The following is a 23,084-nucleotide window of genomic DNA, read 5'->3' on the forward strand; positions in this document are numbered from 1 at the left end:
CTCAATATTCCAAAAGACATACACTTCCCTCTCTCCTAAAGTGTAAACGAGCCCTCCAGCCAGTTTCAGGTGAAGAAAGATTTCATTTATTCTGCGTGTCAGAACATTAAGTCTCCTTTACACTTTTCGATCTCTTCAGATCTTAATCATACGGAAATGCCTTACATATATTAGTGAGAAGTAGCATTGACAAAGCCAAAAGTCTGGCAGCCAACGATATGCCTATTGGCTTTGCCATTGCTTCTTACTTATGTCCTATGATGGATGCAATGAGGTTCATTTGTTTCCCCTATGGATAGGCAAAGTTGCAAAGGAAAATGCTTTGCAAATGTCTAATTCTTTTTCAAAAGGGGGCGCGTCGCTACAGCAACATTATTTCAGCTGCTGCTCAGGGTCACGAGCATCCTGCTTACCAGCCACTTACTATTCTCTTCCTTCCTGACTCTTGGGCCTTGTACATCCCATTACCCATTCTAGTCCCAGGGTAGGACTATTGGCAACCGGTAATGAGAAAAAATAGCTTTCCAGTGGTAGCTGATTTCTTACTACCAATTAGTCTAGAGGTCATCCTGAGTAATAGTGGAGGAAACAATTACCTGCAGTCTGAAGTCCCATCCATCGTGGTCGCATTATCGAACTTCAAGGAATAGAAGACAGGTAAAGCTAGACACTCAGTAAATAAACTTTTCCCATCTTCACAAAAGGTCCAACCTCATTTTATCTTTTATTTTGTATTAATGGTGCTTTATATTCTCCTGCACTCAAGTGCATGGTACACTTTTTGGAAATAAAAGAAATAATAATTTGCTTGACTGTTTCAATGTAAGTGTTAATTGATGAGATGTATGGCAAATTAGAATTTCGATGCCAGATCATCCATCTGCCTTTGCTGCGAAATTTCCTATTTGGAAATGGCCCTTTTTGTAAGGTTACCCTAAACATTTTGCCTTCCTCCTCCCTCTTTTTCTGACCATGTTTTTGTTGGCTTCAGGTCTCTGAGCACTTTACTACTGCTGATCAGTGCTAAAGTGCATGTGCTTCTTCCCTAACCATGTGTGAAATTGGTGTATACATGATTGACATATTTAGCTTACTTATAAGTTCCTTGTAAAGTGGTATTTCATATAACCAGGGAATGTAAGTTAAATGCTACTAGTGGGCTGCAGCACAGATTGTGCCACCCACAGAAGTAACCTTTCAAACCTGTCTCAGGCCTGCCACTGCAGTGCCTGTGAGTGCAGTTTACTTCCACTTTGACTTGGCATTTAAAACTACTTGCTAAGCCTTAAACTCCCCTCTTATTACATATGTCACCCCATAGGTAGGTCCTGGGTAGGCCTAAGGGCAGGGTGGTATGTAAGTAAAAGGTATTGGGTCTTCCTGGGCAGGTAGGAATCGGGGGCACTTACACTTCAATAAGTAGTGTGCTGTCCACAAGCAAAGAGCTGATTACCCCCACCAATAGCCTGACAGACAGTACTGGGTTGAAAGGGATCCTTGTACACTTCAGAGAATTCTTTTGAAGTCACCCCCTACATCAAAGGAACTTTTGGGTATAAGTACTGAGGCTCTGACCCCCTAAAATCAGACACAGCATGAGACTTGTAACCAGACACTACTGGCTCTACATCTTCACATTGCCTGAAGGACTGCTGTGCTGCCAGGATAGACTGCCACTTTGCCAACTGCTTTGCTGTGTTGACCTGCTGCTTGCTGAGTGCTGTGCTGCAGAAGGAACTCCAACTCTGCAATCTGCTTTCATATGCTGGCTATCTGCCTGCTACCTTTTTGTTACATTTTGAGTGTTCTCCAAGGACTTGTTGGCTTGCCCCCGTCCCTAAAAGTCTCAGGGTCATCTAAGACTTTTGCTGTACCAGAACTGCTGTGGGACTCTAAGTCTGGCGGCTGAAACCTCCTCAGACTTCGTGCTTCACTTCTCTAAAGACAAGTGCTTCACCTTGGGAGGCTGAAGCTCCATGCCAACCATGTCCGCGCCCTGTAAGTGGAGACTCCAGATGAGAGCACCGCCTAGAGTAGGGTGACGAGTGGATCAGCTGTATTCCCTTCTAATGCGTTGCCTGGGCAACATGAAGTGCACTGATGACATCATCCCCACCCCCTGACGTCTTGAGCCATCCAACGGCAGAGACCCGATTACCTTGTTCTTAGTGCTGCAGCAGGTACAGGTTCACAGCAGACGTTGGAGGTGACGGCAGCTTCCATGTTCCCACTGACAGGCGGCGTAGACCATGTTGTTCCAACTCCTCTGTTTGAGCCTGATAGTGTAAACCAGTCAGCGACACTGTGACTGCCCGATCTAGTGCAAGTGTTCTTTCGACACTCCAGAATTTGCTAATCTTGCATTTTTGCCTACTTTAAATAAAATGCTTTGAATGAGAGTGTCCCTTCGATATTTAAGAACTTTTGAACACTGTGATTCTTGGTATTCTTTAGATATGCATAACTTGAGGAATATACTTAATATTTTTATTGGGTTTTTTTTGCTAATAATGCAGGCAACTCTTTTTATAAACCTGTGTGGAATCTTTTTGTGGTGTATTCATTCTGTTACTGTGTGTGTGTGTTGCATAAATACTTTACACATTGCCTCTTTAGATAAGCCCGACTGCTCTCTGCCAAGCTACCACAGGGTGAGCACAGGTTATCTTTTAGTGTGTACTTCACTTACACCGAGGAGAGTGGTGGTTCCTGCCTGATTTGAGTGCATACCTCAGCCAATCAGGAATTCCATTTCTACCATTCCTCCTTTACCAGAGTGGAACAAATCTGCCAAATTTAAGAGTTCTTTGTCAAAGTGACTGCATTTGCATTGAAGGAGCAAATTTGTCATGGTGTTTTCTGGTGAATTTCCAATTATTACGACTGCAGTCTCAGGAACATGCTTGATAGTGTTTCCGGAAAGATAAGGAAACCATACCTCCCTTTTCTTGAAATTGACCCACTATGCGGTATATTTCCAATTAATACAACTATAATACAACTATAGTCTCAGAAACATGCTTGATAGTATTCCCAGAAAGATAAGGATGCTATACATACGTGCACTTGAAATGTACCCCATAAGTGGTAAATTTGCAACGATTACAACTAAAGGCTCACAAAGATGCTTGGTAGTGTTTCCAGAATTTTAATGACACTTTACTTACCTTGAGTTGAAATGTACCTCTCTGGGTCCTGTTTCCAATGATTGCAACTGCAGTCTCAGGAAGTTTGGTAGACGTTTCAAGAATTGTAATGACACTTTACGTACCTTGACTTGAAATGTACCCAAAAAGGGGTACATTTGCAGTGGCCGTGCCAGCAGTGTCAGAAATATTCTTGATAGTGTTTCCAGAATGTTAAGGACATCCCACTAAGCACCAGACACACAGGCTCTTATCACAAGTAAACTTATTTATGGAATTGCCCTCTATATCAGAATCCCAGCCCATGTCCTATGCCGGCTCCAAACGATCCAGAATTCTGCCGCCAGACTCTTCATGGGCATTCAGCCAAATAACAACATCTCTCCGCACCTCAACAATCTCCACTGGCTCCCAGTCCAGGAAAGATGTAAGTTCAAGCTACTCACCCATGCCTACAGAGCTCATCACAACATTGGTCCAGCTTACCTCAACCACCACCTCACCTTCTACCAATCCATCAAACACCTTTGATCTGCGTCCCAGGCAAGGAAACACCTCCCTTGTATCAAGAAGACCAGAAATGGAGGACGCTCCTTATCATACCTCACAGCCAAGACCTGAAACGACCTCCCGAAAAACCTCTGAACTGCCCCCTCCCTCATGGACGTCTGAAGGAACCTCAAGACATGATTTTTCCAGACGAAAGAGGGATGATCTCCTGCTCCCCCTCTCAGGCCTGCCCTACTCAGCACCTGGATACCCTGTCATGTGATTAGCTGCTCTCTACAAATTCACATAATATAACATAAGCTTACATCGATTTGAAAAGTACCTGTTATCAGGTATATTTCCAGTCTTCCTAACTTCCATCTCTTGAACTTGCCTTGATGTTAAGCACACTTAGATTACCTTGACTTGAACTGTAACCCATACGGGGTATATATCCACTGGCCACAACTGCAGTTTCACCGATTTGCTTTATAGTGTTTCTGGCATTGTATAGACACTTTACTAACCATTTATTGAAGGATTTTCACAAAGCTGTATTTCATGGCGGTAAGTCATGGAGGCCAGACATAGCGGCGCAGATCAGCCACTCGCGATCATGCAGCGTTATGTCTGAAACCAGTCAGTGAGCTTCATCTGTGCAGCACAAAATAATGTGCATGCATCAGTGGCAAAAAGGTTGGTAGATAGTAGCATGGCAAGGGTGCCATGTCATTTGATGCAAGCAAGAACAAATCCCCCTATCACTGCTGTTTGGGTAGTAATATACAGCAATTATCAGGGTTCAATCTGTAATTGAGGGCTCTGGGTCCCAGGGCTTGGAACCTGCCTATTGCGTACCATTGGTTGATTTTCCTGTCACTCTCATTTGCCTGCTTCATATTTGTGTCCCAGCTTGTCAATCTTCTGTTTGACCCTCCCCTTGAGCATTGCCTCTTTAACATCTCTTTAATTGGCTGTCATCTCCACTGCCACTACTTGGTTTTCAAGCACTACTTTTTTATTTAGTGTTAAGCACTCAATGACTGCATGTGCTTTTGAGCTGTGTACCTCATGTACTTCTCTTCCTCTGCACACGTGTTTCTCTATGTCGCCTCTCCCTACTTCTCCCCCTGTTGCACTTATCTGTGTGCTTCTCCCCCCTGTGTCCCCGTGCCTCTATGTTGCTTCTCACACCTGCACCCTCCTTACCGCTCTCCGTTGTTCCTTCCCACCATCTGCACCCTTGGTGTTGCTTCCGCATCCACCCGCCCTCTCGGGTCTTGTTTTTGCCTCCCTCGTACCCTCTCCCCTGTTGCTTACGCCTCCCTCCCACCATCCCCATGTTGCTTCCATCTTCTTGTTACTTTAGTACGAAATACCTTTAAAAAATAAGAGACAAGAGGTGTTTGGCAAAACAGGAATAGTTTGTTTAATTAAACGTAGCAGCTGGGAGAACAGTTACAGGCGCAGTGTCTCAATTTGCATTCAGTGGGCATCCCTCTTAAATACAATTTGCAACAGGTTGTAACGTTCTCCTGGCACTCCATATAAGGTGAAGAATGTTGGCTGCTGCCTTAGAGTCATAAATTAATGGTCAAATGGTTATTACAGGTGGGCCTCCACCTTGCGTGAACACAACGTGGCCAGTGGGTAACGTGTCCAGATATTCAGCATGGGAAGCACTTGGTCACTGAGTGTATTGCTTTCTGATTGGCTATACATTCCTAACTCATGTGGCATCTGCCTTTATGGTGTTTTTGGAGCGTGAGTACCCCCTCCGGCAATGTTGGGTTTATTGGGGTCATTCTCTCGACCATTGTAATGTCGTTGCACCTATCTGTGGGGTTGATCTAGAGTTTCCTGTTTGTGCGGATATCTGCCAGCTGTGCAACATCCCACCTGTGACCTATGAATCAGCAACCCTGGGCCTGGGTTTCAGAGCCTGCCTGACTATGTATTTGTGAGTCAGAGTTGAGGTGGAGTTCACAGTGGGCAATTGCGTTAGTAGGGACGTGATTCCATTTTCATAAATGAATATATCGTTTTTCATATTAACACTATTGTTTTCCATATTTATATTCCCTTCTCCAGTTGATTTTTCAACGACACTATTTAATTTATGCATTTCTTCTATCACTTTATTAGGATCCTCTGCCCCTTGCAATCTTTGAACTATGTCAACCTTTCTAGTTACTTGCATTCTACCTAATTTGTGGACTGAGTTTTTACAGCAGGTGATCCCCAAATACCGCCCCACATGTCAATAGAAGCACAATGATAACTGGCAACAGTGATTTATACAATCTGGATAACCACCGTGGGAGCCAGGAGAACCAATTGGAAAACCACTCCCGCTAAAGGGCACCTCCCTACTCATACATTTCTGTTTGTAAATTCTGCAATGCTGGGATGGCAAGTGTCAGATTTCCGCTATCCAGGTCATTCCCTGAAGCAGGCCGCCCTGATCTTGGCACACACCGCTCCCTTCATCGCGGTTATTAAGTCCAATACATATTGGTGCTGCATTACCATGAGGCAGATTGCTTGGAGTTCTTCCTTGATCGAATCGAGGCCAAGCTCAGTGCTGTTTATCATTTTAAGCCCCTCCCACCTGGTAATTTAGAGCCAATGGGTGTTTGCTTTAATCTGCAGGGTAAAAAAGGGTATAGACCCTCCCGCTGATACTTGTGCGTCAGTGAACAGTCTGAATTCTTACAGAATAATTTTGAACTGAGCCCATCCAAAATAGTCCGCAGATCTTTTGTCACGAGTTTGGGCCATCAACGGATGTCGGAACAAGTCAGATAGTTCTTCTGCAGGAATGACCAGAATATGGGTGTGCCATTCTGGGACGGGCGGAGTGTAGTTAAACTTCCCGCATTGCCAGTACTAATACGTCAGCATGGAGGTGCCCCACTGCATATACGGAATGTGCAATATCATGACGCAGTTAGCATTCCTATACATCTGAAACATAAGGAATACAGTGCTTGCTTCTGAACAATCAGGGGTTCCCTTTCCCTTCTAGCCAAGTGTAACCACCCACTTTGGTGTCCCAGGTTTCCTAACATGGGTTGGCTATACTCTAATTCCACCCTCCCCCATGTGACTCATTCCCCTTTTTATCCATAAGCTGGATAGCCCTACACAGGAACTCCATGTCGGGAGACCACTTGTTGTTGAGAAAGACCGCTCTGATACGCTAAGGGCCACCCTTGCCCTGCAGATGGATGCAGGAGCGGACATGTTCACGCACTAAGTTGGGTGATTTGCTACCACAGAGAATCTCTTCTTTGGGAAGCCTCGGGCCAGTGTCTTACCTTTAGGTGCTCTTTCTATGCATCCTGTCCAGCTTGGTTAGGATATCATTAGGTTCAGTGAAGAGGTATAATGCTGTTAGGTTCATGTCGTATTAGGTCAGGTTTACAACTACCTTGTGAGGTTCTATCCTGGTGGGCTGAACAAGGTATTTTGCTTTTTCGGGGGCTACCTCTTGGAACAGGTAATACCTATCTATTCCAATTGCATGTGGGATCAGAAAACAAACATAACATGATCTGGTTGATACTTGGGAGCCGACTGAATTCATATGTTGGTACCAAGTGTTGTGTATGAGAGTGCTATGTAGTGCATGCAGGGTGCTAGTGTTCTGCTCAGTGTAATTGTAAGTGACATAAGAACCTTGCAGTTTTAGTTAGTTCTGAGAGATATATGTGTAATTCGTCACCCAATGTTTTAGAGCCAGCTTCGGAAATTAACCTTGACCTAGTTTTAGGGATGGGTGTCCACATCAATCTACCAGTCTCAATCTGGTGTGGTGTAAGATGGTGGTATGTTTCTCAGTGCAAATAGTGCAAGGGATAGACAGTGGAGCAACTTCTTTTTGAGTTTGGTGAAAATGTTACTTATTTTGTTCTTTAACAGGCCATTGAGCCTCTCTACAATGCTGTTACTTTGGGGGTGATAGGCGGATGTTAATTAATGTGTGATTTCTAGCAAGGTACAGATGTTGTCGAACATGGTGTTGACAAAGTGTTTCCAATTGTCTGATCAGAAAAATTCTGGCACCCCCTACCAGGGTATCATTTTCTTAATGAGGAAGGTTGCCGCTGCCTAGGCGTGACAGTGGATGCAAGGGTCGTCTTCGATTCATCTGGAGTAAGGACAGACAACTACAATCAGATACCTGTAATTAGTGCTTCAATCAATCACATAGATTAAATCATTATGCAATGCCTTGAAAGGTCCAGTTGGTCTAGGGATGAATGTTGCTATGACCTTGAGTGACGCTTTGGGTGAAAACAATTGGCAAACGCTGCACTCGTTTAGGTACGTCATTACAACATCCATAATGATGGGGATAAGCCAATCAGTTCTTAAGCTTTGCCAACATGTGTTCTTTTGCAGTGTGTGTTGAGAGGTGCAATTGGGGCAGTGCTATGTTCACTAGGTTTGGGGACATGACTGGTTTTCCTGTTGGTGCGTGCTGATATAGGAGGTCATGTGTGGTCTGTGTGCAGCCACAGGCTTCCCCTAGTGGTAATGCTGCTTCTTGCAGCTTCTTCAGATATAGTTTTCCGTTTCTGTGTAAGGTTCATCCTGGGTGGGTTTCGTCTCTGATGCCTGTTGTAAGGGAAGTTTATGTGTCTCCCCAACTGCTCCATAAGCTGCCCTGTTTGCAGACTGGTCGGCTAATGCATTCCCCCGAGATACAAAGTCCTTACCCCCAGTATGTGCATCACATTTCATCACAACCATGCGGTTAGGCAGGGTCAATGCTTAAATTAATAACTCGAAGAGGTCCCTGGTCAAGACAGCTGTACCGTCTGATTTCAGGACGCCTTGCCTTTTCCACCTCCCTATGCTTGAATGCTCTGTGATGGTGACTTAGGCTGAGTTTGAGTACATTTTTCCCATTGCAGAAAATAAAAGATATAAATGCGGTTACATCAGATGACCAATGCATGGTAGGTAATTAAGGTCTGGTCAATGACGTGAAGCAGTTAAAGTTTGCATGGTTAAAAGTCTATTGTCGCAGGTGGTCATTCAATCAATCAGGGTTGGTAAAGCGCAACTACTGACCTGTGAGGGTCTCAAGGCACTGGGGGGAGGCAGGCGGCTCATCCAAAGAGCCAGGTCTTGAGGTTCTTCCTGAACTGGGGCAGTGTTGGGGCTTGCCGGAGGTGGAGGGGGAGGCCGTTCCAGGCTTTGGTTGCAATGCAGAAGAAGGACCTTCCTCCTATTTTGGTCCTGTGGATGCGTGGGACGGAGGTCAGGGCGAGGTCGGCTGATCGGAGGTGTCCTTTGGGTGCGTGGAAGGAGATGCGGTTGTTAAGGTATACTGGTCTGGTGTTGTGAAGGGCCTTGTATGCGTGGGTGAGGAGTTTGAAGGTTATTCTTCTTTCAACTGGGAGCCAGTGGAAATCGTGGGGGTGTTGGAGCAATCCTTTGACTTCTTCTTTAAATGCAAAGATCGAGGGGTTCCTTCTGGTTTGGGTAGGGAGTGCGTTCCATATTCTCGGAGCAGGACCAGAGAATGCGCGGTTGTACGTTCTCTTCTTCTGAGCTTTTGTGGTTTTAACAAAAGAATGTTTGAGCTTCTGAGGGCTCGATTCCCACAATAGTTCAAATTTATTTGCCAAGTAAGTTGGAGTGTTCTGATGCAGCGCTTTGTGCGTCAAGCAGGCTAACTTGTACCTGAGCCTTGTATCGAGAAAAAGTCAGTTGAGTTGGATTAGATCTGGTGTGATGTGATCACGTTTTCTTGATCCTATGATGAGCCTGGCAGCAAAGTTCAGAGTGGCCCTTAATGGGGTCAGTTTAGTTTTGGGTAGATCGGCTAGGGTCATGATTCTGTAGTCTAAACGGTAGATAACTAGGGATTCGACTGCAAGTTGCCTGTCCGCAGGTGGCAGGAAGGGATTGATTTTCCATAAAAGTATAGGGTTGGTGATTGGCTCCTCTAGTTTTTGCGCTGATGTGGTCTTGCATATTCAGGAATTTGTCCAAGGCTATGCCTAATAATCTAGTTGAGTTAACAATAGGTAGGGTGCAATTGAGGGCCGTTAGTTATTTGAGCCAATCTTGAATGGGGGCAGGATAATTGTGGGGGCAAGCAGGGGGAATTACGTTTTGAGAGTATTTAGCATAAGGTGGTTGTGAGATAGTCATTGTTGAGTTTTCAGAAGAGCTGAGTTGAGAGCATTGATGTCGTCTGGTGAAGAAATTTTCATGTACAATTGTGTATCATCAGCATACATGTGATAGTGTATGTTTGTGTGTTTCAGAATTTTGGTGAGAGGTTCTGTGTACAAGTTAAATAGTGTGGGTGAAAGTGCGGATCCTTGTGGAACTCCAATTGAGTGCGGGTTACTGTTAGAAAGATTGTGGTTGACTTTGATCCTTCGCGTTCTATTTTGAAGGAACAAAACAAACCAATTTAAGACTGGACGCGATAAGTCCATCCTTTTTTCAAGAAGGTCAATCAAGTTGTCATGTTTGACCATGTCAAACGCCAAGGAAAGTTCAAGCAGTATAAGTAGGCAAGGTGTATAAGGGCATCATCAACAATGAGTGTTAGAGCAGATTCCGTACTATGTCCAGGTCTGAAGCCCGATTGATATTGGTCTAGGAGCTGATACTGTTCAATGTGCTTGCAGAGTTGTGCATGTATGCACTTCTCAAGTAGTTTGGTTAAAGTCATAATATTAGAAATTGGTTGGAAGTTGTTAGGGTCCGATAGGTGACCGCTGCGCCTCTCACCAGGCCGGGTCACCCCCTTGCTCCTCCTGCCGCCTCCTGCTCCTGCCTGCCAGCCTTGCCGCCTTTTCCGACGCAGACGCCCCCCTGGCCCCCCGAGCGGCCCAGCCTCAGCAGAGCCGCCCGCTCGCCAGTTTCCCGCCGCAGCTCGCCACAGGCCCCGCCCACCACCGGCCCATTGGCCGAGCCGCTCCCGCTGCCCAGCTGACCCGCCCTCTCGTCCCCCTTCTTATGACGCCCCCAGAGCGACCGCGCAGCAGACGCGCGCAGCGGGAGTGCCGACCGTGCGCCAAAGGTAAACCCGTCTGCGCCCGTCCGCGCCTGGCCCGCGCCCAGCGCCAGGACCCCTGGCCCCCGCAGACCCCAGCCCACCCGCCGGACGTACGACGCTGCCACCCTCAACGCACTCAACGCCGGCCGAATCCCAGGATGCTACCGAGCCACCCCGAGAGGCACCCACGGACCCTTCTGCTGCAACGCCTGCAAGTTCACCTGCATCCGGACCAGCACTACTCCAGCACCAACCAAGACCAAGACGAGCAACAGCAGCAGCCACCTGAAATGCATCCTGCTCAACACCCGCTCCGTCCACAGACACGCCATTGAGCTCTGGAACCTGCTCGACACAACCTCACCAGACGTCGCCTTCCTCACGGAAACCTAGATGAACGCCTCTTCAGCGCCCGACATCGCCATCGCCATCCCAGACGGCTACAAGATCATCCGAAGGGACCACATCAACCAGACCGGAGGAGGCATCGCCATCATCCACAGGAACACCATCCGCATCACGACCAACACCGACGACACCCTCGCACCCGCCGAGCACCTGCACTTCCAGGTCCACATCAACCCCACGACCACCCTCAGAGGCACCCTCATCTATAGACCCCCGGGACCACGCACACAATTCAGCGAAGACATCGCCGACTTCATCAGCCCGCACGCCCTCCTCTCCACTGACTACATCCTCCTCGGGGACCTCAACTTCCACCTGGAGAACAACAACGACCGCAACACCACCACCCTGCTGGACAACCTCGCAAACCTCGGACTCAAGCAGCTGGTGACCACCCCCACCCACTACGCCGGACACACACTCGACCCCGTCTTCTCATCCAGCAAGGACTTCGCCTTCAGCCACGCCACCGGACTCCACTGGACGGACCACAGCTGCGTCCACTTCAGCTTCAGAAGGACCACGATCCACCACCACCAGCAACAGGTTGCACGCAGAAGCTGGAACAAGATCACAGCCGACCAGCTCGCGACCTCCCTGAGCATGAACCCTCCCACCAGCGCAACGAACCCAAGCCAGGCGGCCACCAACCTCGCGAAGTGGATCAGCAACTGCGCAGACGACCTCGCCCCTCTGAAGACCCCGCCTAGCAGACCCGGTAGCAAGAAAGCCCCATGGTTCACCGACGAACTCAAGAGCTCCAAGAAGAACTGCCGAGCCCTCGAGAGAACATGGCGCAGAGACCCAACACCGGACAACATGACTGCCCTCAAGCTCGCCACCCGAAAACACCACCAACTCATCCACGCCACCAAGAAAACCGCATTCAAGGAACGACTGGACAACAACGCACACAACAGCAAGGAACTCTTCAACATCGTTAAAGAGCTCTCCAACCCCAACGCCGGAAACAACGACACCACCCCTTCGCAAGACCTCTGCAACTCCCTCGCCTCCTACTTCCACAACAAGATCTCGGACATACACAACAGCTTCAGCACTCAACCGACGCACGCCACGACCGAACCACCGCCCCCCACCACCACCCTCCGCGCCTGGACCCCGATCGCACCCCACCTGCGGGACATCATCAACACCTCCTTCGACACCGCTACCTTCCCGGAGAGCTGGAAGCACGCCGAACTCAGCGCTCTACTAAAGAAGCCATCAGCCGACCCCACCGACCTCAAGAACTACCGCCCCATCTCGCTGCTCCCATTTCCTGCTAAAGTCATCGAAAAGACCGTCAACAAGCAGCTGGCCGCCTTCCTCGAGACGAACGGTTCCCTCGACCTCTCGCAGTCTGGCTTCCGGGCCAACCACAGCACCGAGACCGCCCTGATCGCAGCCACCGATGACATCCGAGCACTGCTTGACAACGGAGAAACAGCAGCCCTCATCCTCCTAGACCTCTCCGCGGCCTTCGACACTGTCTGCCACCGTACACTAGTGCAGCGACTCAGCAACGTCGGAATCCAGGAGAAGGCACTGGAGTGGATCATCTCCTTCCTCGCCGGAAGGACACAGAGAGTCCGCCTCCCCCCGTTCAGATCTGAAGCCACCGAAGTCCTCTGCGGCGTTCCTCAAGGCTCCTCGCTCAGTCCAACCCTCTTCAACGTCTACATGAGCCCCCTCGCAGACATCGCACGCCAGCACAACCTCAACATCATCTCCTACGCCGATGACACCCAGCTGATTCTCTCCCTCACCAACGACCCCGCCATCGCCAGAGCCAACCTTCACGAAGGGATGAAAGAGGTAGCCGAATGGATGAAGAACAGCCGCCTGAAACTGAACTCGGACAAGACGGAAGTCCTCATCCTGGGATCCTCACCCTCCGCCTGGGACTACTCCTGGTGGCCCCCCGCCCTAGGCAGCGCACCCAAACCAACAGACCACGCACGCAACCTGGGCTTCATCCTGGACTCCTCCCTCTCCATGACCAGACAAGTCAACGCCGTCTCCTCGTCGTGCTTCAACATCCTGCGCATGCTACGTAAGATCTTCCGGTGGATCCCCACCGAGACCAGGAAGACGGTCACCCAGGCGCTCGTCACCAGCCGTCTGGACTACGGCAACTCCCTCTACGCCGGAACCACCGCCAAACTCCAGAAGAGACTCCAGCGGATCCAGAACGCCTCAGCACGACTCATCCTGGACATCCCCCGTCGCAGCCACATCTCCGGACACCTGAGAGACCTGCACTGGCTCCCGGTCAACAAGAGAATCACCTTCCGACTCCTCACCCACGCACACAAAGCCCTACACAACCAAGGCCCAGGATACCTCAACAGCCGCCTCAACTTCTACGCTCCCAAACGCCAGCTTCGATCGACCGGCCACGCCCTCGCCACCGTCCCCTGCATCCGAAGAGCCACCACAGGGGGACGGTCCTTCTCCTACCTCGCCGCCAAGACATGGAACTCCCTCCCGACCCACCTCCGCCTGACCCAGGACCGCCTCGCCTTCAGGAAGCAACTCAAGACCTGGCTGTTCGAGCAGTAGCGGACCCCCCTCCCCCAGCGCCTTGAGACCCTCTGGGTGAGTAGTGCGCTATATAAATGCTTTGATTGATTGATTGATTGATAGGTCTGTATTTGGCTTCTTTGGGATGGGGGTGTCTTGACCAATCTTGAGGCAATCAGGAATTAAGCCTTGCACAATAGATTCATGCACAATCTGAGACCAGAGACGGAAAATGGAATAGGTAAACTCTTTGAAGAACTTGGATCCTTGAAATGATTTGAAGGCTTTAATGAAGCTATGATGTTGAGCAGCTCTGCATCGTCTGGTAGAATGAAGGTATTTCATGTTGCATAATTTTTTGGAGTGTAAGCCAATGATCCTGCAAAAAGAGCTGGAAACTATGTGTCAGGAAGAGAGTTGCAGTCCTAGTTCGACCTTTCTTGTCTTTTCCATAAAGTGCGCAGAGAATTCCTCACCACTAGGGAGTGAGTCCTTGAGCGCCGAGAGTTGATTGGTAGAGTGATTCGCTTATTGTGTGATGATTTTAAAAGGTTTTTTGGGGTCTGTTTTTGGTCTTATCAAGCTGATCCTTAAATTGATCAGCTTTGGCGCTATGGATATGTTTGTTATAGGCACTTCTTGTCATCCTTAACTGCTTGAGGTTAGTTATGGAAGAGAAGTTTCCCCAAGAACTTTCTGCAAGCCTTAGTTTATGTCGTTTCTAGCTAAGGTAGCCATTAAACCAAGGATTTGAATGTTTGCTAGCATCCTTTTGAGATGCATAGGAGCCAGTGAGTCGATAATATTTGTCATGGAATTAATATAGTGATCAGTGAGTTCATCCAGATTCGTCATGTTGGGGAGAGGAAGAAGATTGTTGCTCATACAGGTAAGATCCTTTAAGGTTGATGTTGCTCAGATCTCAAGGCCATTGCTTGGCCTTACGAGGTTGTCCTTGTCTAGACAGCACCCCTTCCAAGATTCGAAAAGAGATTAATAAATGATCTGACCAATCGCATGATAATAGGTCATCCAGTTGTATGACGTTGTCTTTGGCTCTTATCAGATCTAAGGTGGCACCCTTGTTATGTCTTATGTGTAGGTCTGTTACATGATTGTGTGAGTTGAGATCAGAGAGGAAAGTCTTGAAAGTGCATAGTAAGGGGTCATTATCGTCATTCCAGTGTAAATTGAAGTCCGCAAGGAAGATATGGTTAGGGAGTTGGCCATAGTTAACTGATATGGTCTCCATTATTTGTTCATTGAACAGAAGATTGTCTCCAGGGGGTGGTAGATCATGTGGAGTGTGCATAATATCTTGTTCGTAAGAGGACATTGGGGTTGATTGTGCATGTCTCAATGAGAGACTGGTCCGATGGATGCAGGCTATGCCACCCTCGATTTTAACTGGTCTATCAAGTCTAATGATGTCGTTTTCGGCGGGAACTAGAATGTCCAAGAATGGTGTAGAGGAGTCATTGAACCAAGTTTCAGTTAATATCAGGAGGGCTAATTCTTGCAATAGTATGAGGTCTGCAATATCCGCTGCATGTCTCACCGCTGATCTGCAGTTAATGAGCATCGATTGATGTGAGATTTGGTGACTTCACTTTCAAGGTGTGATGTGTGGACATGTGTATACAAAAGGCTATTGAAAAAAGTTTTTCATTTGCCAAGAGGGTGGAGAGGATTCTGGGTCAGAGTAACACCTCCCTATATAATCAATTACACTATAAATTTACTCCAACTGACCAAAAAATGGTCAATATCAACACACATAGATGGAATAATGTGAAGAAGCTATTGAGGGGAAATTTTAACTTCACCAGTAGGTGAGCAAGGAAGCAATTCCTTTTGGTTTAGGTACCCTCACACACCCTAGTGGTGTCATGCTTCATCATCGGGTCACCCCGACGCCTAAAAGTCGGGGTGGGCTCAACCACAGTGTTGGGAGCTCTTTGAAGATATTATAGACCAGGGGGGCTAGAAAATTTAAAAAAACCTCGGACAGATCCCCAGTTTCCCTTTATTATTGGGTCTGTCTGGGATACTAAAATTACTTAAAATGGGGTCTTTATAGGATAGTTATGGTCCTATGACCCTAGTGCCAACATGTTTCAGTCCGTATGTGGCCGTGGAGGTCCAGTAGGTCAATTTCTGAGAATCCGCAGAAATTGTTCCAACCTTCAGACCTACAAAAAAGAAGCAGCTGTCCTGACAAACAAACTCAAACAAAAGATGTACCCTACTAAGATCGTAGAAAGGGCTAAGAAAAGAGCACGTAACACTCCACGAGAAGCTCTTTTAGAAACACATGTAAGAGAACAGCCGGACCAGTTGATATGTGTGACTACGTACAATTCTTCATCTAATGTACTGAAAAAAATAATAAATAAGAAATGGTCCATACTAACATCTAACAGACTATCTTTCGAAAAACCCATGTTCTCATTCAGAAAAAATTGCAGCCTAAAAGATGCCCTAGTACACACTAACACATTTACACCTAGAAGTACAAATCAGATGACACTATGGGGAACACCACCTGTCATGGGACATTACCCTGCCATAAAGTGGAGGGGTTGGAGCTGGTATCTGCCGGTTGAGGTTTCTCTGTGGGGGATGGATTTTTGACCTGGTGTCGTAGACCGTACATTGTTAGTCATTGAATTTTTTATCCTGAAAAAGAATTTGTCCAACTGTTCTAGGTTTCGATCTGAAGCTTGTATAATAATGTTTCCATTGTTGTATAGTGATATTGCTAGATCAGCTCTGAAGACAGATGAGGATATTATGGAAAGTCTGAAACTGTGAGGTGTTTTCCTTATTGGTTTAGATCTGAGCATGGATGCAAAGGCTCTTCTCCATTGGGTTCTCCTGTTAGTGAAGAAGTTTAGGCTGGTAATGGCGTACAAAAGTAGGCATCCAGACCACGTGCCCGGGTACCGTTTGAGTAGATTGTGTTTAAAGTTCTTAGCAGCATTTTTCGATAGATTAAGGGGTTAGACAATTTTATAAGCATTGTGACTCACCCGTGCCAGCAGGTCTTTGTTTTCGCTAGTGATATTTGGAGCCATGGCGGAGAGGGCAGCAGCAGAGAGAGTTAAAAGCTGGATAAGGGTGTTCACAAGCTAAATATGTGGAAGTTGCATTTCACTCCATTCATTATAGATTAAGATTAGGTTTGGAGAGTCACCCACCCACCCGTGCCAGCGGATCCTAATTGGGTCTAGTGATATTTGGAGCCATGTTGGAGAGGGCAGCAGCAGAGAGAGTTAAAAGCTGGGTAAGGGTTTTCACGGGCTAAATATGTGGAAGTTGCATTTTTCTGCATTCATTATAGATTGAGATTAGGTCTAGAGAGCCACCCACCCATGTCAGCAGGTCCCCGTCGGGGCTGGTGATAGTTGCATGTTACTGCATTCATTATTGATTGAGATTAGGACTTGAGGGCCACCCACCCATGTCAGAAGGTCCCCGTCGGGGCTGGTGATAGTTGCATGTTACTGCATTCATTATAGATTGAGATTAGGTTTTGAGAGCCACCCACCCATGTCAGCAGGTCCCCGTCGGGGCTGGTGATAGTTGCATGTTACTGCATTCATTATTAATTGAGATTAGGATTTGAGGGCCACCCACCCATGTCAGCAGGTCCCCGTCGGGGCTGGTGATAGTTGCATGTTACTGCATTCATTATAGATTGAGATTAGGTTTTGAGGGCCACCCACCCATGTCAGCAGGTCCCCGTCGGGGCTGGTGATAGTTGCATGTTACTGCATTCATTATAGATTGAGATTAGGTCTTGAGAGCCACCCACCCATGTCAGCAGGTCCCCGTCGGGGCTGGTGATAGTTGCATGTTACTGCATTCATTATAGATTGAGATTAGGACTTGAGAGCCACCCTTTCATGTCAGCAGGTCCCCGTCGGGGCTGGTGATAGTTGCATGTTACTGCATTCATTATAGATTGAGATTAGGTTTTGAGAGCCACCCACCCATGTCAGCAGGTCCCAGTCGGGGCTGGTGATAGTTGCATGTTACTGCATTCATTATAGATTGAGATTAGGTCTTGAGAGCCACCCACCCATGTCAGCAGGTCCCCGTCGGGGCTGGTGATAGTTGCATGTTACTGTATTCATTATAGATTGACATTAGGTCTTGAGAGCCACCCTCTCATGTCAGCAGGTCCCCGTCGGGGCTGGTGATAGTTGCATGTTACTGCATTCATTATAGATTGAGATTAGGTCTTGAGAGCCACCCACCCATGTCAGCAGGTCCCCGTGGGGGCTGGTGATAGTTGCATGTTACTGCATTCATTATAGACTGAGATTAGGTCTTGAGAGCCACCCACCCATGTCAGCACGTCCCCGTGGGGGATGGTGATAGTTGCATGTTACTGCATTCATTATAGACTGAGATTAGGTCTTGAGAGCCACCCACCCATGTCAGCACGTCCCCGTGGGGGATGGTGATAGTTGCATGTTACTGCATTCATTATAGATTGAGATTAGGTCTTGAGAGCCACCCACCCATGTCAGCAGGTCCCCGTGGGGGCTGGTGATAGTTGCATGTTACTGCATTCATTATAGACTGAGATTAGGTCTTGAGAGCCACCCACCCATGTCAGCACGTCCCCGTGGGGGATGGTGATAGTTGCATGTTACTGCATTCATTATAGATTGAAATTAGGACTTGAGAGCCACCCGCCTATGTCAGCAGGTCCCCGTCGGGGCTGGTGATAGTTGCATGTTACTGCATTCATTATAGATTGAGATTAGGTTTTGAGGGCCACCCACCCATGTAAACAGGTCCCCGTCGGGGCTGGTGATAGTTGCATGTTACTGCATTCATTATAGATTGAAATTAGGACTTGAGAGCCACCCACCCATGTCAGCAGGTCCCCGTCGGGGCTGGTGATAGTTGCATGTTACTGCATTCATTATAGATTGAGATTAGGTCTTGAGAGCCACCCACCCATGTCAGCAGGTCCCCGTCGGGGCTGGTGATAGTTGCATGTTACTGCATTCATTATAGATTGAGATTAGGTTTTGAGAGCCACCCACCCATGTCAGCAGGTCCCCGTCGGGGCTGGTGATAGTTGCATGTTACTGCATTCGTTATAGATTGAAATTAGGACTTGAGAGCCACCCACCCATGTCAGCAGGTCCCCGTCGGGGCTGGTGATAGTTGCATGTTACTTCATTCATTATAGATTGAGATTAGGTCTTGAGAGCCACCCTCTCATGTCAGCAGGTCCCCGTCGGGGCTGGTGATGGTTGCATGTTACTGCATTCATTATAGATTGAGATTAGTGATAGTTGGATCCATAGAGGAGAGAGCAATAGCAGAGAGAGTTAAAAGCTGGGTAAGGGTTTTCACGGGCTAAATATATGGAGGTTGCACCAATGATTGCTACGCCCTATTTGCTTGATCTGCTATTTTAGCACCTTTCTCTAAATAAGGCCCTTACCCATAATAATGCTTGCAACGTTCGACCATCAAATTGTATCACCACAGCAAAAAGCTGTTATTGAATGAAAGAAGTGCAGGAAATAATTGAGCAGAATGATGTTATTGCAAAACACACCACTTCTTAATAAAAAGTTCATGTAACCATCAATCAAAGTCGCCACCCAGCACTTGAAGGGGGGACGTGAGCCGCGTGAGGATACATTGGTATTACAGCTTGCAGGCTAGACTGCCTGCACCCTGACACACGCAGTGTGCCTGTGGCGAGCCTCTGGCTGCGGGCCGCACTGCGTCTGGCAGGCAGGCGTGCACATTGGAGTCACTGATTAGTGCACTGCCTGCACCTAGATACACATATCGTGTCCCTGTAGTTACCCGCAAGGGGTAGGGCGCACTGGAGTCACTGAGTGATTAGTGCACTGCCTGCACCTTGACACACACAATGTGTGCTTGTAGTGACCCGCTGGGGGCGGGGTGCACTGCATCTGGCATGCAGGCGTGCAAACTGGAGTCACTGATTAGTGCACTGCCTGCACCTAGATACACATATCGTGTGCCTGTAGTTACCCCAAGGGGTAGGGCGCACTGGAGTCACTGAGTGATTAGTGCACTGCCTGCACCTTGACACACAGAATGTGTGCCTGTAATGACCCGCTGGGGGCGGGGCGCACTGCATCTGGTAAGCAGGCGTGCACACTGGAGGGAGTGACTAGTGCACTGCCGGCACTTGACACACACGTCGCGTGCCTGTAGTGTGACCCGCTGGGGGCCGGGGCGCACTGGAGTCACTGATTAATGGACAGTCACCAGACCAAACCCCAAGCCGCACCTTCTGCATTCTGCGTAGATGGATTTAAACCAACCTGGCTATTTTGGACGAGGACAGGGAGTCAGGACCCATCCTGTATCCAAATGACTGCGAGGCACATCGGAGCACGTGTCTCCGTGCAGTGCCACTAGCAAGCCGTCCCCAGAAGTAACTTTTACCTGCACCATTGCAGCTTCCTGTTTTTAGAGGCGCGAGCATCGGTTTTGCAGAAAATGATTTCCTAAACATTCCCATTTGCCTACTTTGCTGTAAGAAAAACTCTTCTATTTGCTGTTCTGCCAAGGTCGCCGATCACCTGACCAAACCCATTAACAGCTGGAAAGCACACACTGCTGCCTGCTGCCAGCCCGTGTGTGTTGACTCTCCGCGAGGGTAGGAAGCGCGGCGACCGGGATGGACTGCGCAGCTCTCCGGCGGCGTCCACGTCCTGCAGGTAGGGGAGCGGGGCTCGTGCATGGGGGCCGCCGTTTGCACACTAACACCCTTATTCCGAGTTTTTTGTAACGAGGTGTTAATCCCAATTGCTGCAATGCAGAAGAAAACGACACACCGGGCGCAGAACTGTGTTGTGCTGGAGTTAATGAGGTTTTGCAGAAGTGCAGTCACCCAGCGACAAATCGCGTTTTGCTGCACTTGCAAGCCACTGATATCTAGAACTATATTTAAAAGATGATTTTTGAGCGCAAAATTCAAAATACTGTGGAATCCCTGAGGGTGTGGTGATTAGCTTAAGACGTTTCGAGTTGTTACCTATCATTTTCGTAGGAGCTTTTTCTGGGAACGTCATAAACCGTATGCATTGATAATTTGCGACCGCCGTGTAGAAGATGGGGGTTTTATTGGGGTGACTGAGCTTTAAACGGTAAAAAGAGCTGAGACAAATTATGTGCAACGCGCTTCCTGGACGCTGCAAAATCTTCTGTCTGTGGCTGCCCTTATGGGCATTTCAGCTTTTTTTTAGACGTCTACTGCTCACATTTGGGGTTAGCATGTATTCAGTATGAGAGGGATGGCTAGTTTGTGTGTACGCGGGGGTATTAGGGGGTGGGGTGAACGGGGGCTGCCTCGGATTAAACATGGAGGGAGCAGAGCGCTTTTCCGCGTAGACACATTAATGGGTAGACGGCGAGTTCAAAGGCTTGAGCCAGAGTTCATTTTAGAAGGGACGGGAGTCTGTCCAGGTGAAGGAGCCCTGTCAATCCGTGGGAAAACCCCTGTGCGGAGGGGGAGGGGGTTGCTTGGTGTGGAGGAGGGGAGTCTGAATCTGTCTCCCGAACACTTATCAGATTGTAATTGATAGAAGCGTGTATTTTTTAATTAAATCAAACAGGAAAGGGACATCGCGTTATAACACTAGTCAATTTAATAGACTTCTCACCACTCCGGTTTCTTAAAGGGTGACGCTGTTCTGACGGACACGCATGTCCATGACACGTATAGAGAAAGGTGTAGAAGGCACAAACATAGGAACGAAACATATTTTCTACAAATGTAGTATAGGAAAGGAGCCACGGGCTTAACTCCAGCTGACCGGAGTAAGTGGCTGATTGCGTGTAAACCCTCCGGGTCATTAACCTTTAACCCCCGGTGCCCTCTGTATCGCCAGGCAGAATTAGCTGGTTAAGACCCAGCCTTGTGTTGCCTCATTATTTCCATCCACTGCAGCATCTCTCTTCCAGCCTTGTACGTCTGTCAGGTCCCTCCTTCGCCTCATCAGCTCAAGCGTTTCCACTTCAAACAGACGGCGCTGACCTTTCGATCAACTCCTCGGGCACAGGGCTGGATCGGTTCCTTCCACGCCACGCCCCTTTCTACCACCATTAAAAACCTTTATTGCTTCCCACCGCCTGCCTTCATAATTGCGTATCTTCACAGCACCTGTATCACAGAATACACATCCCTTTGAGGTAATGTACAGCGCCCCAAAGCCCCGACTGGGCTCGTCAGTGCTTGATAAAAACTAGTAAATAATCAACGCATATCAGCAGCCAGATTTCGGACAATTACTCGAATTTTCCTCTCTGCTCGTCTTTTCCACCCTAGTTCCTTTCCTAGAAACCAATCTTTACTTAGAGGGGTCAGCCAGTGGCAAAAGCAGTCCTCGACGGCCAGTCACTAACAATAAGTATACTAGAGTGGCGCTATGTGTGATGACGTCAGTTGGGGTTTGAAAGAAGTGTGACATCATACACTGAAAGGTCACTTTAAGATCCGCCCATGCAGTGTTTTCAAATGCAGAACTCATGTTATGTTTATAAACATTTCAAAAGTGTTTCTTCGCCAATCAGGTTTAGAGTGAAAATTACCTACAGGAAATTCAGAAGGATCTTGCAATGAGTCAGGTTTTGAAGGTCTTTCTGTAGGAGCTTACAGGAAATTGGGCACGACTTCTGCAGAAACTGATGTCAAACAGCGGGTACCAACAATGAAAAACTGCAACACATGAAACCCGCCAATAACCAACATATGGGCCTTTATCATCATATGGATTCGGGAGGGGGGGGGGGGGGTCTGGCAAGGAATAGATTGGGGGCCCGATAAGGAACACAACTTGAAATTTTATTACACATTTCCTGCTAACTCAGGCCCACTTGATGCCAAACAATACTAAATTGTATGTTATACTTTAATAAGATCACTCAAAAACAGTGAAATTTGTCTTACTCGGGACCCCAAAAATCCTCACGATGGTACAAGCTAGAGAGTCAGAGTTAGAGATAGACAGTTCGGGAGAAAGATCTTGATAGAGAAATAGACTAGACAGAGGTCAGAAAGAAAGATCACTTTCCCAGGCGGCCCCTCGGAAGGTGGGGCCCTGGGCTCTTGCCCACTTTGCACATGCCTTAAAACGTCTCTTATACTAGGAAAAGATGATACAACGGCTGCGGCCGTTGCAGTTAAAAGTGGTGGGGCAGTGGAGCCAGCTGGGGGCGATTTTGAGAGACGACCACGAGGGGAAATTAAATCAATAATTAATTTTCCCTTGTGGTCGTCTCTCGAAATCCCCACTCAGCCGGTCCTACCTCCCCACCACTTTTACCTGCAGCGGCTGTGATACAAGTGGTCCGTTGTGGAAATAAGAAATAATGTATGTATGTGTCAAGGCTGGAGAATGTTGCTTACCAGTTGGAGGTGTAATCCCTTGGGGCTTGGATCCCGGGAAAGACACAGTGACTGATCAAACTTG

At 47.9% G+C, this 23,084-nt stretch overlaps 1 protein-coding gene across 3 annotated transcripts in view; it reads left to right on the forward strand.

Moving 5' to 3' along the window:
• Window positions 1-23,084, forward strand: part of KANK4 (KN motif and ankyrin repeat domains 4) — a 692,064-nt gene that overhangs the window by 406,344 nt on the left and 262,636 nt on the right. Inside the window, exon 1 of one of the 3 annotated variants that reach the window (XM_085602437.1) lies at window positions 19,856-20,330. The exons of the other annotated variants lie outside the window; for them this stretch is intronic. The gene's annotated coding sequence lies outside the window, so the exon portion shown is untranslated. Of the gene's footprint in view, window positions 1-19,855; window positions 20,331-23,084 lie in introns of those variants that run through there. 3 annotated transcript variants of the gene reach the window in all.

The sequence above is a fragment of the Triturus cristatus genome, chromosome 4_2, assembly GCF_964204655.1.
Source record: "Triturus cristatus chromosome 4_2, aTriCri1.1, whole genome shotgun sequence".
Classification (NCBI taxonomy): Eukaryota; Metazoa; Chordata; class Amphibia; order Caudata; family Salamandridae; genus Triturus; species Triturus cristatus.